This window comes from Lycium ferocissimum, chromosome 7, assembly GCF_029784015.1.
Source record: "Lycium ferocissimum isolate CSIRO_LF1 chromosome 7, AGI_CSIRO_Lferr_CH_V1, whole genome shotgun sequence".
Classification (NCBI taxonomy): domain Eukaryota; kingdom Viridiplantae; phylum Streptophyta; class Magnoliopsida; order Solanales; family Solanaceae; genus Lycium; species Lycium ferocissimum.
Genome location: NC_081348.1, coordinates 8766639 through 8781722, shown reverse-complemented (window position 1 = coordinate 8781722; position 15084 = coordinate 8766639). Strand labels below are relative to the sequence as shown.

Below are 15084 nucleotides of genomic sequence, written 5' to 3'. Positions count from 1 at the left end.
AACAAAACTTCTTATTTTATTTATTTTATTATTTTTAAGATATATGGGGAATTGTTAGAAAAATATTATTTTCTATTTAATATCTCAAAAATAAGTTATCATATTCTTTATTATTTACTAGCCATTATTAAGATTATAATCATTCTTGAATTCCTTTCCTAACGTGGCAAAACGGTTTTATAAATTAAATCTGGTCATTTGACCAATTGCATTTATTATCTTTTATGGCATTTATTATTCTTAAATCTTTGTACAACAGAAGATTAGAAGTTAGCTATAATAATGTATGTATGTATATAACATTATGGGTTTATCTTTGGTAGAAGGAAAAACATAGAAAAATATACTTCTTCTCATTTTGTATTGTTGGGTTTTCTATGAGAGACATAAACATATTTTTCCTTATAGATTATAGTGTGCTGTGTTTTCTACCTTGTGAAATCTTTGTTAGATTCTGGCTCCTAGTTTTGTACTAGAAGAGCTTGTTGAATCCTAGGGGATACACCCATACCGGGTGAAATATCCTTAAGGACAGTGTCTTAATTGACATGCCTCAAGCTTTCAAGAATTTCTTGCAAGGTTCGTGATCAAGCATTTTCCGACAAGGTTCGTGATCAAGTATCAAGAATTTCCTACAAGTGTTCGTGATCAAGTATTTTCCGTAAGATATCCAACAAAATCAACTATCACTTATCAATGTTTTTTTTCCGACTTATTTCCTCTTTCTTCCAAGCAAGATGAATTTTGAGATGTTAAATTTGGTTTTAAAAGTTTGCAAAATATTTTAGGAAAATATCTCCACTTAATTACAATTTCAAAAAATCAATTTAGAAAAAATTTAAATAATTTCACAAAGTTCACCAAACAAAGGAAAAACAATGAATGTGAAGAAACTCTAACGGCAGCTTCGCACATACAAATTTAATAGGAGAATGAATAATTAAATTAAGTCATATTTTAAGCATGCTTGAATAACCAATATCTTTTTCATTTCCTTATCAGTCTCCCACGAAATGTAGGTCAATTACTAACTTTAGTTTCTCAATTAATATTCAATACCGCTCTAAATATTTTTAAGAAAAACTGGAGAAAAAAAAAACATTGCTTACTAAGTATTGAACCTCCGACATCAGACACGTTAGGCTGCCTTCACCGCTAAACCAACTGCTTTTACTGCCAAGATTTGTCATTTTAAACGTTTTATCCATTGGCTTTTGTTTTTGCATGCATTGTATAACCACGAAAATTTTCGGACGAAGCCGTGTCGGGTGATACCCCTTCATACAAGGTGCGTCCGCCCGTGTTTATATAGGAAAGGAACCTATATGCTTTTAAATCCTAATTATAAAATTGAAAATTATATCACACAACAGAAACAACTCATATCCCTTGCTCAATATTCCAATTAGTGTACTTGTTAAATAAATATAAAAAATAAGTAGAAAAGATTCAAGAATATAAAAAAGGACTTATGTAATTTACCCTCAAGTACTGTACAATTATGGGCTGATAAAATTATTTCTCATCGATGTTCATAATCATGTTAAGATTATGCGGAATCATAGGTAAATCACCAATTTCAAATGATTGAAGATACATTAGATCTCAATAAGTGGTAACAATTTTGTTAAAATCTTTTTCAATTTCCAATTTGAGAAAACAAAAAGGCATAACCGCAAAAGATTAACATGTTTTTCCGAACTAAGTTTACGAGAATTGTTATAAAAAAAAAAGTATAAAGACAACATGTATGTTGAGTAGCAGAAGCCAAAGCCAATTTGAGTCCTCAGTTATACACATTATTATACCAAAAACAACAACAACAATGCAAGAATATGGCAAACTTCCAATCACAATTAATGGGAAACAAAGAAAAACATGGAAAAAGAAAACCACATCAACAATATTAATCACAACCTATTACTTTAATACAAAATGTACATTAGGCCTTCTACTTCGGCATACGGGAGCTGACCAATTTAATCCCAACACTGCAACAGACATATATATAGGCATATATGAAGAGGAATCAGCAGCATGGCATCAAAGGGAGTCCTTCTGTCAAGTGTGGCTGCATTCCTCTCTTGCTTCTTTTTAATAATTTGTGTTGACTTAGCAATTATTAGATCTACTTTTTAGTTACTTGGGGACGAGGTATATAAACTTTACAAAGATAACTTCTTCTCTCTCATCAAATCAAGAAACATAAATAGTTCTTGGGTTCCCCTTTCCAAATCAAAAAATACGGCAACCTTATTATATAGGGTAAATTTGTTTCTATGTTTATGTGCTATGGAAATATTAACTTTTGAAAACTAATATGCATTTATTTGAATGTGACAAAAATATTACTGTTTTGAGTTTTAGGTTCATATATTTAACTTCATTTTTTTTCTTTTTTTCAAACATCAGACTTAGTTGAATGAAAATCACTGGATCCTGATTGCTTGCTTCGTTCTTTCGATGGGTAGCTTGAATCCAATCAATTTTCTTAATTTTGATGTGAGTCCTCAAGAAAAGGGGATTGGAAACTTGTAAATGAAATTTATGTGAATTTATGGGAAAAGAAAGAAGATAGGGGAGGTGAAAAGATTTGTAACTGATGTGAACTTATAACATTTTATTAGAGATTCAATCAATAGGATAAATGCACAACCGAAACTGCAATTGAGAATTGAAAAAGGTCGGACGAAGAAGTGGAGTACTAATTGTTGAGCTATTTAATTAATATTCCTATAAAGATACATAAAGAAAATTGGAGAAAAAATAGAAAAAGCAAAAGAAAAAAGGGTAAATGCGCAACTGAAAATTGAAAAGGAAAAAGAAAAAAAGATAAATATGATTCTTGGCCAAAAAAAGAAGAGAGAGAGAAAAGATAAATATGCCACATCACCTTGTCTATTCCTGGCTTTATAATATATATTGACTAGTGAATATGTCCGCGCTTCACGCGATTGTGAAATATATATTATCTTACAATTATAAAAATCGAATGCAAAAAATTAAGTAAATAAAAGTATAATTATTTAGTTTAAAATTTGTTTCACTAAAAAATAAATTGACAATATGAATAAGCAAAAAGTAAAATTAACACGTTAATAAGCAACTTAAGGATATAGGAAGAGGGATCGTTACTCTTTATTTAGCTTTATAGTTAATTGTTACACTCGTATCTTAGAGCTAAGGTTAGACTCGTATCATTAGAGTTTTAGTGGAAAAACTGAAGGTTTGAACGTTTTGCGAAAATGATCGACAGGTCCACTTCGGGAAACCATAAACCCTTTATTAATTGGGAATTTGGGAAAGTACCCTAATGAAAGTTGTAGTACATATAAATACCCTTCCAAGAATATAAGGATCAGGCCAATCGGTGTCCGGATCAAGGAGATATGATCATCTCAAAATGGCTAATAGAGGGGTGCTCAGATTCTATAGAATCGGCTAAGTTTTCGATACGTCTGCCTTCCAGTCAAATTTCGTGAAAGTACATTTAGAATTTGAGGAAACTTAAAACATGAAAGTTGTAGTCCTTTGAAATATTTTTCCAACGGTATATTATGGATCCTGAACCGATCTATGTAAAAGAAGTTATGCCCATTTTACCGAACACTGTGCAGAACCGACACAGGTCGCTTGTGAGGGCGCGTGCGATGGCCCCGCGTCGCGGGCCGATCGTACAAAAACACCCTCTCTGAATACTAACCTGCAGGGGGTCGTGAGCTGTATGTGCATCGCGGGCCCATTGCGTATAAGGTCGGGTTTCGTGTCAAAAGTCGGGATTTCGCGTTTTAAGTTATATTTAAGCTTGGGGTTTATTTCCCTAACACCCCTAGTCACGAAAAATCACCCTAAAGTCAGAGGGAACAAGTTCCAAGCCTCAAGAACCCTCCAAGGTAAGTTTTATCATGATTCTAGGTTGAATTCAAGTCCCTAATCTCTTTCTAACTTGAGTAAACCCTTCTAATCGATAGAGTTGTGAGTGGAACATTATTGTTGGGCGTGGAAACCCTAGAACTCGAATTCAAGAGGATTGAACGTCAAAAAGGTAATGCTTCTACACTCTAATCATTCATAATAGTGAATTGATGAGTTCTTGGGAGAATAGTAAATGGGTTTAGTAAAGAGAATTACACGAACTATAGTAGGGTTTTGGATTGTTGACTTGAGATTGTTAGAATCATATGGGTGATGAAGAATGATGTTAATTACACCTAATTGAGATTGTAGAATCACCTAGAAGTAATAGAATAAGAATTGGGTGAAGAAACACCATTAATGGAGATTGTGGAGCTTTATGCCCACTAAGTGTTTGATAAAATGCTTAGATGACCAACATATGGATATTATTGTTAATATAGAATCCCTTTGACTTGTATTGATATAGATCAAAGTTGAAAAGGGTTGACGAACATTGTATTAGAATTAAGGTATGTGAGGCTAACTATCTACGTTAGGGAATATTCATGGTTCTCTTTACACCTCATTCTTCATACTTGTGTTAATTTGACTCAGAATATAGTTTAGCCCTAGTTTCATGATATAATATAGAAATATATCTTCTAGGGTTGCAGTTACAAAATTCGTTCATGGTTGTCACTTTGAACATCATGAACTCAACACGTAATCTTTATAGACTTATGCATTGTTATCACATGAGTCTCAGTCAGTGTATAACCAGTTGTTTGCATGAGTCCCATAATCAGAAACAGTTATCATGCTATCGGCTATAGCTAGTCTTAGTCTTGTAAATTGATAATGTTGAACACGATTTATGCATACGTATTGCTTGGGCTGTTTTTTGTGCACATTATTTGGGCCCTAGGCCACGATTATATTTACGGTTTTACGGTGATTCTTCATTGAAAGGAGTACTTCAACTTCTTGCTTTCTGTTTTAGTTCGGTTATCGATTTCGATTAGAGTATTTATTAGCTTGATTTGCGTTTACATACCAGTACAATTCAAATGTGTTGATGTCCGTTTTATTGCTTGGGTATACAGGTTGACGACTCAGCTATTTAGAAGTGCACGTATCAGCTACTGGTGAGCCTCAAATTCCTTCGGGGCGTTGTCAGCTATCCAGTTATTTCAGTTTATAGACAACTCTATTATTCAGTATTCTTAGAGGCTTCATAGACACAGTCCAGACAGTCAGATATTTATTATGTTAGCCTTGTTGGCAGTTGTTCAGTTGTTTTGTTTTAGTCATGTTGGCCACGTTCAGATATTTCAAATTGTCTAAGTATTTCCGCATTATGATCTCAGTCAGACCTTTAGTATATCAGCATGTGTTTCGTTGCTTTCCGCATTTAGTTATGTTTTGATATCACATGTTGATTCAGCCAGCCAGTTGGTTTGCTCGGTCACATGCAGTCAGGCACCGGGTGTCGTGTTACGTCCAGGCCCAAGTTCGAGCCGTGACATTAGTTATAACTTAAAGGTAATAAAAGTTAATCATTTGGGCATAGAATGTATATGGTGCTCATTCCTTGAAAATATTCCGGCAATTTTAATGAAGATGTTCGTCATAATAAAGTTACATTTTGCTTATCAATGACAAAACATAATAATGTCAAATGTTTCGGAGCAGTCAAAACATAATCTTACATATTTTAGCAATACTTGCTATCATTTGCTTGTCATTCTTTAAGACTATAGGTAGATCTCAAGCGCTTCATTTGCCTATTTCCCGTGAGCAATATTCATCATCCAAAAAATCAAACTTATAGAAGAGTAGGATTCGGAATCAACACAAAAATACTTTAGTCATTGAAGTCGTAAAAGAATTCCAGAAAAGCTTTAATTAATCATCCAAAAGAACCATAAAAAAATGCATATGAGTGCAAAGGATTAAGTGGTTTCTATATGGAACTTACCTTTCAATTTGAGAGTTCTTTGTTCTGTTTACTGGAAGTTACGTTTGTCGGAAGTTCGCACCTTCCAAGCTGGCAACATTTGAGCTTTGGACCCTTGCATTTAAAACCTACATAAAAGAAGAAAATCAGTAGTGTTAGTGAACCTGTAATGATAATTTCAGAAAATGAAGCACACAAGAGGACGAAAGATAGATTAACAAAATAATTATGAAGAAGAAAATGGATGAAAGACAAGATGTACACAAATGTGAAGAGAAGAGAACTGTTGTTTACCAAAGAATTGCTATAGATATGAAGAGCAAACGTTTCATTAACTGGAATTTAAAAATTACGGGTAATGTGTACAGTAATTCCACCATTATTTTAGCCGTTATACCTTTTCTTTTGGAAGGTAAAATTAATTACATATTTAATAGGAGAAATTAAATGATAAGCAAGGTCAAAATTTAATTTTGACTTCCGAATTTTTTCTTCCTTGCAAAGAAATCGAAAGAAGGAGAAGGAAGAGATGGATTCCAAGAAATGAAATAAATATCAATAATCAGGAAAGAAACATTAATTGTTTTGGAGGTTTTTAGAAGAAAAAATGAGGAAATAATTCAAAATTCTGAGAAAAAAGATAAATAGTGATACTGGTCAATGAGGCATGCCACATCACCTTTCTCATTCCCACTTTTATAGATATATATTGATTGATTGATTGATTAACTTTTGATCAAGATGAAATGGTCCAATCAGCTTGTACTTGAAACTCGTTACTCCTTTGGGCTCTTGATGAATTGACGAAGGACTTAGGTTATATATATATATATATTGAATACTTTTTTATACTATTAATGTTATTTATTTTATGATAGTAGATGATTTATCATTTTTATTAGGTTGCGAAATATTATAGTTATACAAAAAATTCACTTGTGACTATCTTATGATAAACTGATTATATAATTAATACAATTTAACGATTAGTGCATAACACTTAAATTTGTGTATCCGCCGTTTGATTCAAAAAAAAAAAAAAAAATGTAGCTACCATCAGTGGATTAGGCTCTCTCTACACATCAATAAGACTACAGATTAGTAAATATATACCTGCTTCATGCTTATACCAAATTAAATAATTTAACCAGTAATAATTATACATTAACGTGTGAATCGGGAGATTCCCTTCATATTTAATTAAATCGCTAATATGACATAGTCTGGTAGCTGCAGATCGGATCCAGCACAGCAATATTTGGTTCGATATTTGTAATTTTGTATCACTAAAATCCATTCGTGAGTCTTGCTGTCAAATCCTAGGAATATATTTCCTTTTTTTCCAGGAGATTCCCTTATATTTTTATGATCTTTATTCCTTTCTTTTTCATTTTTTTAATGGTAAATTATTCCTCTTTCCAGTTCATCACACCAATCACTTGCGGGCGGGGAAACAACTCACATCGATTACCATATCATGGCAATAAATGAAACTCTGCGTCTGATGAACAAAGAACATAGTCCATCTTCTGCCAAATCTTGTCGTTTCTAAGCGATGAGCTATGTTTTTTATCTTGGATTTTAACCCAGTAAGATGGAGTTAAGTTTTCTAGTGGTACGAGTTAATTGCTTAAATGATCACTTAACTAACTTTTTATTTTATTTTATACAGAAAAATCATTATATTTTTGTCATTCCATGCATACACAAAATCACTCTAAATATTCATATGATATTTCCGACCAATTTTGCTGATGGTACATTTTTTAAAAATCAAAATCACAAAACATAAAAAATTAAAAAGTCCCATTTCTACAGTGCACGGAAATATCATTTGAATGTTTAGAGGAACTATGTGTATTGTAACATGACAAATGATGACTTTTCTGTTACAAAATAAGAATAATGATTTATTTGTACAAGGCATAATACATAAACATGCCCTCAAACTACTTTCCAAATTTGAAGTACCCTCCCAACTTTGGGTGTGCATTAAGTAGACACCTCAACTTGTATAAAGTTAACAAGTAAACGCAATCTTGACGCAGACCGACGTATGGTACATAAGATTTTCAAGGCGCCCATCATTAGCTACATCATTGCCACGTCGCATTCGTGTTTACTTGTTCAACTTTATACAAGCTGGCGCTCTTCTATGCACACCTAAAGTGGGCAAGATATTTCACCGAGGCCAAGTTTAAGGACCTATTTATGTATTATGCCTTTGTACAATTATCTTAGTTGAATGACCATCTGGACAATCAACTTCTTGTAGTATCAACAAATTTAGTTTTCGAACTGGGGCTGGTTTGCAAGTATTGGTTTGAAGAGGATGACACATTTCCAACTTATTTTGACAAGGGGGTTCATTCGAACTCCTTTCGTCAAAACATTTCATTGTATATAAAGTTAAAATTATGTTTTATGTATATATTGTAAATATTGAATTTCCTAGTTTCTTTGTGTGTTTAATTTTTTATATTTTAAATTCTATTTGTGAAAATCCTTAATCTACCGCTGAAGCTGATGACTACAATGTAACATGTTGTACTATTAATGTTGCCTATATATATGTTGGTCACCAAAGTGTATGTTGGTCCCCCAAAATATTTCTGAATAGGATATGATTCAACATAACTCTTTATAATTTGAATAAAAGAAAGTAATCCTACAAAAATTTCTTGTGTTTTATTTAATATCTCTTACATATAAAAATAGAGATAATAGTTAAAAAAAAAAAAAAAAAAGGCCTTAAGTATCATTTTATTACGAGTTTCCTACCTGAATTATCAAATGTTTGCGTTTCCTACCTGAATTATCACCAACTTATAATCAAAACACACCTCAACTAGTATTTGATGGTGTGTGGCGTACACTCTCTATTTTTGTTTAAAAATGGTGTCAAATGGCACTCCGCACGGATAATTAAAGGAATTAATTAGAAATTTTTTTTTTAAAAAAATGAGATAATGGTCAAAAACACACATGAAATATCACTTTTTTGCGTGTTTCTTAATTGAACTATCAGGTGTTCAGGTAAACTCTTTAAGGACCAACAATTAAATCTCGTCGCTATAGACCAATAGCAGTGGAGCCTATAGCGATGGGTGTTGACTAGATTTTTCCCGTCGCTATTGACTTTTAGGGACTGGAATCAGACTCTTTTAGGGGCCATTTTTCTTGTCCCTAATAGCCATTTTCTTGTGGTGATTAATACAATACTAAGGGATGCGCATGGTGGGATGTATGTGATCCCTACAGGACCTCCGTCCACCTTAATCAGGGGTCTTGAGTTTGAGTCTCCCGAATGGAAAAATTCTTAATAGGAAACGCTTTCCCCTTTAATGGGCACCATGTGACACAAATCCAAATTAATTAGTCGCGTTTATGAATTTCAGAAATCGAATGATTAAACAAAAAATAATAGAACATTTATATATACAGTACATTGAATTTTAAGTCACAGTCAAAACAAACATTTATACAGTATATTGAATTTTAAGTTACAATCAAATCAAAGTATGTAATTAAAGTAATTCAATATGGTACAACGAAAACGTAAACAATTCTTCTTCTTTTTTTTTTTTTTGGGTTAAAAAAACATACACAATTCAAACGGAGCGTTGGTGAATCCAATATAATACAACGAAAACGTACACAGTTCTTCCTTTTTTTGGATTAAAAAACATACACAATAGCGTTGGTGAATCCAAGACCATTACAAATTAAAGTAACCGTAAGATTATGCATTTTTATAAATTCACATGTGCATAATCCATTTCCTGCTGAGACTATTTGTTCAAGCTAAGGATAAATTTCAATGAGAGACCTTAAACCCAAAGCGGAAATTATTTTGTATTCAGTAAAACCAGCTTCAGTGAAGAGCTTCTCCCACTCCTTTTTAGTTCTCTCTTTGGCAGCAAGAAGAACCATCATCAGCATATTCATATTATGTTGTGCTCGAACAATCTGATCATTGTTCTGCTTCGAATCGTCCTCCACCACCGTATCTATGATTATCACTTTCCCTCCTTTCTCCCTACTTGGAATTGACTCTTTGCATTTCTTTAGTATCTTCACACAATCTTCGTCCCTCCAATCGTGCAGAATGCCTTTGTTCAACCATGAGGAATTATGTTAAGAGCCCGTTTGAATTAGCTAATAAGTTTTAGGTGTTGAAAATCATTTTTAATTGTTTAACCTGACTTTAATATAAATAGCTACGTGTTTTAGTAGAAGACTGAAACTGATAAAACAATTGACGTGTTTGGCAAACAATGTTGATAAGCTAGTTTGTTAGAATGATTAAAATACCCTTAATTTTTTACAAAAATATACAAATTCAGAAGTATATTTTTAAATAAAATGAGAGATGATGACTATAGAATGAACATGAAGTTAGGGGTTTTATTTTGGGAAAGATATTTTGAGAACTAAAATAAATATTAAGGATAAATTAATAAAAGTCTTGGTCAAACTAAAAAGTGATTATAAATTGAGAAACCATAAGTTACGGGTGATCAACTTATGACTTTTGATTGACTTTAGCTTATAAGCACTTTGAGCGTCTACAAAACGCATAAATAAGACAAAAAATACTTATAGGCCATTTTAACCAACTTATAAGCTTAGTCGAACACTCTCTGAGTACAACGATGGACCGAGAAGAAAGAGAGACAAACTGTTAGAAAGGAAAAGTACTATAGCTAGATTTAATTAATAATTGAAATTGTGGAAGTAAGTTGTTTTCATGGTCAAAATCTTGTGAATGAATGCTGCATTGTAATATGTTATTAATAAAAGTTGTAAATAATGGTAAGGAAACTTCGAGCAACGATAGTTTAATTAAATTATAGGAACGCCAAATGTTTTTTGGTAGCTAAATTGTACCTTGAGTAAGATGGCATTAGAATGGGGAATCTTATCGAACATATCTCCTCCAACAAATTCCAAATTCCCACTTACTTTGCAGTCTTCTATAACATAAGGGAGATCAAGTACAGTGCACTCTATTTTAATTTAGGAAAAGCTTTGGCTATAGCCATTGACATAGTACCAGTGCCACCACCTACGTCCACCAACGACGTTAACCCCTCAAACACATAATTACACTCCGTAATGATCACATTGGTATTCAACCTCGAGTCACTAGCCAATGCGTCGTTGAAAATATCACCTAGTACTCTGGGTTCTTCTTCCATAACATAATCCCAGAAAGATTTTCCATGAGCAGTATGAAAAGCAGTGGCAGAATCATTTTGGAACCAAGCACTTAACTCGAACCAAGCTTTTGAAAAGACTGGATCATGGTTGAGTAGCAAGAGCGACCGAACATTGAAGGGCTCATTTTTCGCAAGAAGGCGACTAGCTGGGGTAAGAAAATAGTGATCTTCATGTTGATTTAGGAAATCAATATGCACTAAAAAGCGCATTAAAATTGGCAAGAAGGAAACTTTTGAAGAATTGACGATAGAAAGTTCAGCAGAGAGATTGGAAAGACACATGGGCTTACCATGCTTGTAGAGGACATCAGGGATGTCTAGTTGAAGTGCACATCTTACTGCTGAAGAACTTATGAAGTTGAAAATATAGTTCCAAATTTGAGCTTGAGCATGAAGAAGCTCTGTGGAAGTACTCTCACTTGTTGACATTTCTAAGGAACTTAATTTGCTTAGAGTTGTCATCTAGAGCCAACAAGGGGATGTATATTTATAGAAATTATAATGAGAACATAGTTGTCACCCATGCCTCTTCTTTCTTATTTTTAATCTTTTTGAATTCACATTATATATCGAGAATAAAGAATTTTATAGTTTTTGAACTTCTAGCCCTTCATTAAAAAGGTAAAAAGACTCTACAATTAAAGGTGTCAACCGGTTCCAACCGGAACCGGTTAAGGAACCGGCCGGTTCCGGTTAAAAACCGGAGCCGTTTTTTAACCGGATTCCGGTTTACCGGTTTTAAACTCTAAAACCGGAACCGGTCCGGTTTGGAGTGTTTAAAATATATTTTTTTTTGTTTTTTGTATTATATATATATATTATAGTATTTATTTGTATATTGTAGGTATATTTACATATGTTATACAACTTTATAATTAAAGTTTAAATATTTATCGACTAAATGACCCTAACAACGAAGTCCTGTTGCGTAATAGTGTTTTTCGTATACATATATATGTATAACTTATATATACTTATATATATGTATAACTTAATATATATAGTATATATACTTATATACTATATATACTTATATATATGTATAACTTAATATATATACTAAATATAGGTATAACTTAATATATATATATATATACTATATATACTATATATACTTAATATATATACTAAATATGTGTATAACTTAATATATATACTATATATATGTATATATATGTACTATATACTATATATACTTATATATAGGTATAACTTACTTTAGTTCGAGTTCCGCCTAAAGATGGTTGAGCTCCCGCTTCAATTTCTAAAAATGTATAAATTTGACTAACCAAATTTTTAGTATAAGACGAGCTTTAAACAAGGATTTAAAAGGGAACCCAATATAAATAAAGTTGGGATGGGAAAAAAATACTTCTTAAATTTGATTATCATTTCAAAAATAGCCGCTTGATAACCGGGTTTATGTTTATACTCTTGTAAAACTCTAGCTATTTCCGCTAAGTAGGCTAAAATTCGGTTATCGTGGGATAAAATTGTCTAGAAAAAGCAAGAGTTGCATTATAAAAATTTTCTAAGAGTTCAATACATTCTTTAACATCTTCCCAATGCATAAAATTTAACCAATCCTGACTATCAGTATTATATTTGTTGTGAACTTGTTGTATGGGAATCCTATACTCATATGCTTGTTGTAGCATAATGTAAGTGTAGTTCCCACCTAGTCTCAATTTCTACTTGAATTTTCCTAGGTCTAAGGTTATTTTCCACACAAGCATTCTTAAAATCTCTAATTCTTCCCCTATTAGCATTACAAAAAAAAGAAACTAAAATGATTTCTAACTTTTGAACGTAATCATCAAAATGCACAAGACCATCTTTTTAACAATTAAATTTAAAATGTGACAACTACGCATCTTACATGAAAAATATTTTTAGAGGAGGGTTTATTTCTTTTAAAGACCAACTGCCTTTGTATTATTAGAAGCATTATCTAAAGCAATACAAAGTGTTTTTCTATAAATGTTAAAAAATCTCATAATAGTAGACATTGAATCGGCTAAAATTTTTCCATCGTGACGACCTTTTTCTTCGTCATTATATAAAAAAGCTATAATTCTTTTTTGCATAACCCAGTTGTCATCAACCCAATGACATTTAATAGCAAAAAATCTAAATGGTTAATACTAAGACCAAATCGGTAAGACAAACATTACAATTTAAAGAATTAAATACGTGGCGCAAATAAAATCTATATTTTTTAAACAAATCTATAACATCGGCTCTACAAGTACTTCTAGGAATACCCTCAAATAACGGATTATAACAACGTTGAATGTACGTAACAAACCCCAAACCCGAGGGAAAGGAAAATGGTAAACAATCATAAGCTACCATTTTAGCTATTTCTACCCGTTCTTTTTTCTTGTCATACTTAAAATTTCTACCGGTTCGTGGGTCTATCATCATTTGAATCCCCCCCACATTTGAACCCGTTTGCTCTCTGACAAGCATCCATATGTTTGGTTCTCGTAGAATTTAGTGTACCCGTTCCACCATCCTTACCAGTTCCTTGCTTAAAACTAAATACTTGTCCACATATGTTACATGTAGCTGATTGGTTTTCCCTATTCTTAGTCATAAATTTCCAAATTTTAGCTGTTGGCTTACGAGTTCTAGGCGGTTTGTCTTGTGTATGTGATTGTGCGGGACAATGTATCTTGCATGGGATTTTCTGTGGGTTGTGTTTCATCATCATCATTTAAGTTTTCATTAAAAGTGTCGGTAAAATGTTGTTGCATTGCCTCATGACCTAAAAGTGGATTATTTTCACCAACATCAATACCTAAATTAGGTGTTTCTTCCACAAATGTTTCCTCATTAAGCGCACCCCTAACAATACGACTACTACTACCTTCACCACGTCTTAATCTCTTTGACATTATTAAATAGAATTAATTTAAATCACAATCAAATAAATCACAAGAAAATAAATTACAACAAATTAAATTGCGTAAAATAAATTGCGTAAATTAAATTGATAGAATTAAATTGCGAAAAATAAAGATAGAGTTGGAACGAAGGTACCAAATTGCCGGATTAATTTCCAACAAAGTCAAGGCGGCTAGAATTGCAAATCCACCAAAGCTACTTCGGATTGTGTGAATTAAAATGAAAATGAAGAAGGGTTTATATAGGGGTGGGGGATGGGTTAAAGTGTTAAAAAAAAAAATTTGGGGGCCAAAAATTAACAAAATGGCCGTTTGGCAACGGCCATTTTTGCAAATGGACCGTTGCCAACGGTCCATTAACGGACAAGATGGCCCAACGGCTCTTTCCTTTTTTTTTTTTTTTTTTTAATTTTCACCGGTTAAACCGGTTTAACCAAATCTCGGCTCGGTTTTACCGGTTTAACGGTTCGGTGCCTAAAATATTGAAACCGGATCCGGTAACAATTATACGGTTAACGGAACGGTTAACTGCTCCTACTCGTCTCCGGTTTAACCGGTCCGGTTACGGTTGTTGACACCCAATTTTGTCCCTCCTTTATTCTAATTTATTTCTTCGGGCTTCTAATTTATTGACAAGTTAAGTATTTTATTTTCACTACTATTTCTACTACTATCAATATCATTATTTTCATTTTTACTAGCATCACTTTATCACAAATTTCAAAAGAGTTCGTCGTCACTTTATTTCCGTTAAATTAATTATACTTTATCAAGTCTTTTATTTTCCACATATTAATCATTAATTATCATAATATATTTTGTACTAGTTATTAAGTTAAAAGCTCAAGAACAATTAAAATAAAGGAGGAAAGACCAATGTTTTTCAGCCAAATCAAGGGCCCAAAATGTATTACCATTTTTTCTTACCAGATCAGCCCATTACCACTTCTACCCGACCCGGCCCACACATCTTCTAAACTGATTCAGTAGTCGAAGAAATGCAAAACCTAGCCGCATCTTTGTCATCATTTTCCTCTTTCAACAAAGTTTGTTTTTTTTCCCTTTTTTTCTTCCCCAGGGTTTTGGTCGCATGCTATTT

At 32.6% G+C, this 15084-nt stretch overlaps 1 pseudogene; it reads right to left on the bottom strand.

Annotated features, from left to right (window-relative positions):
• Window positions 1-9490: 9490 nt before the first annotated feature.
• LOC132062497 (myricetin 7/4'-O-methyltransferase 2-like) lies at window positions 9491-11535 on the bottom strand (annotated as a pseudogene).
• Window positions 11536-15084: the final 3549 nt, after the last annotated feature.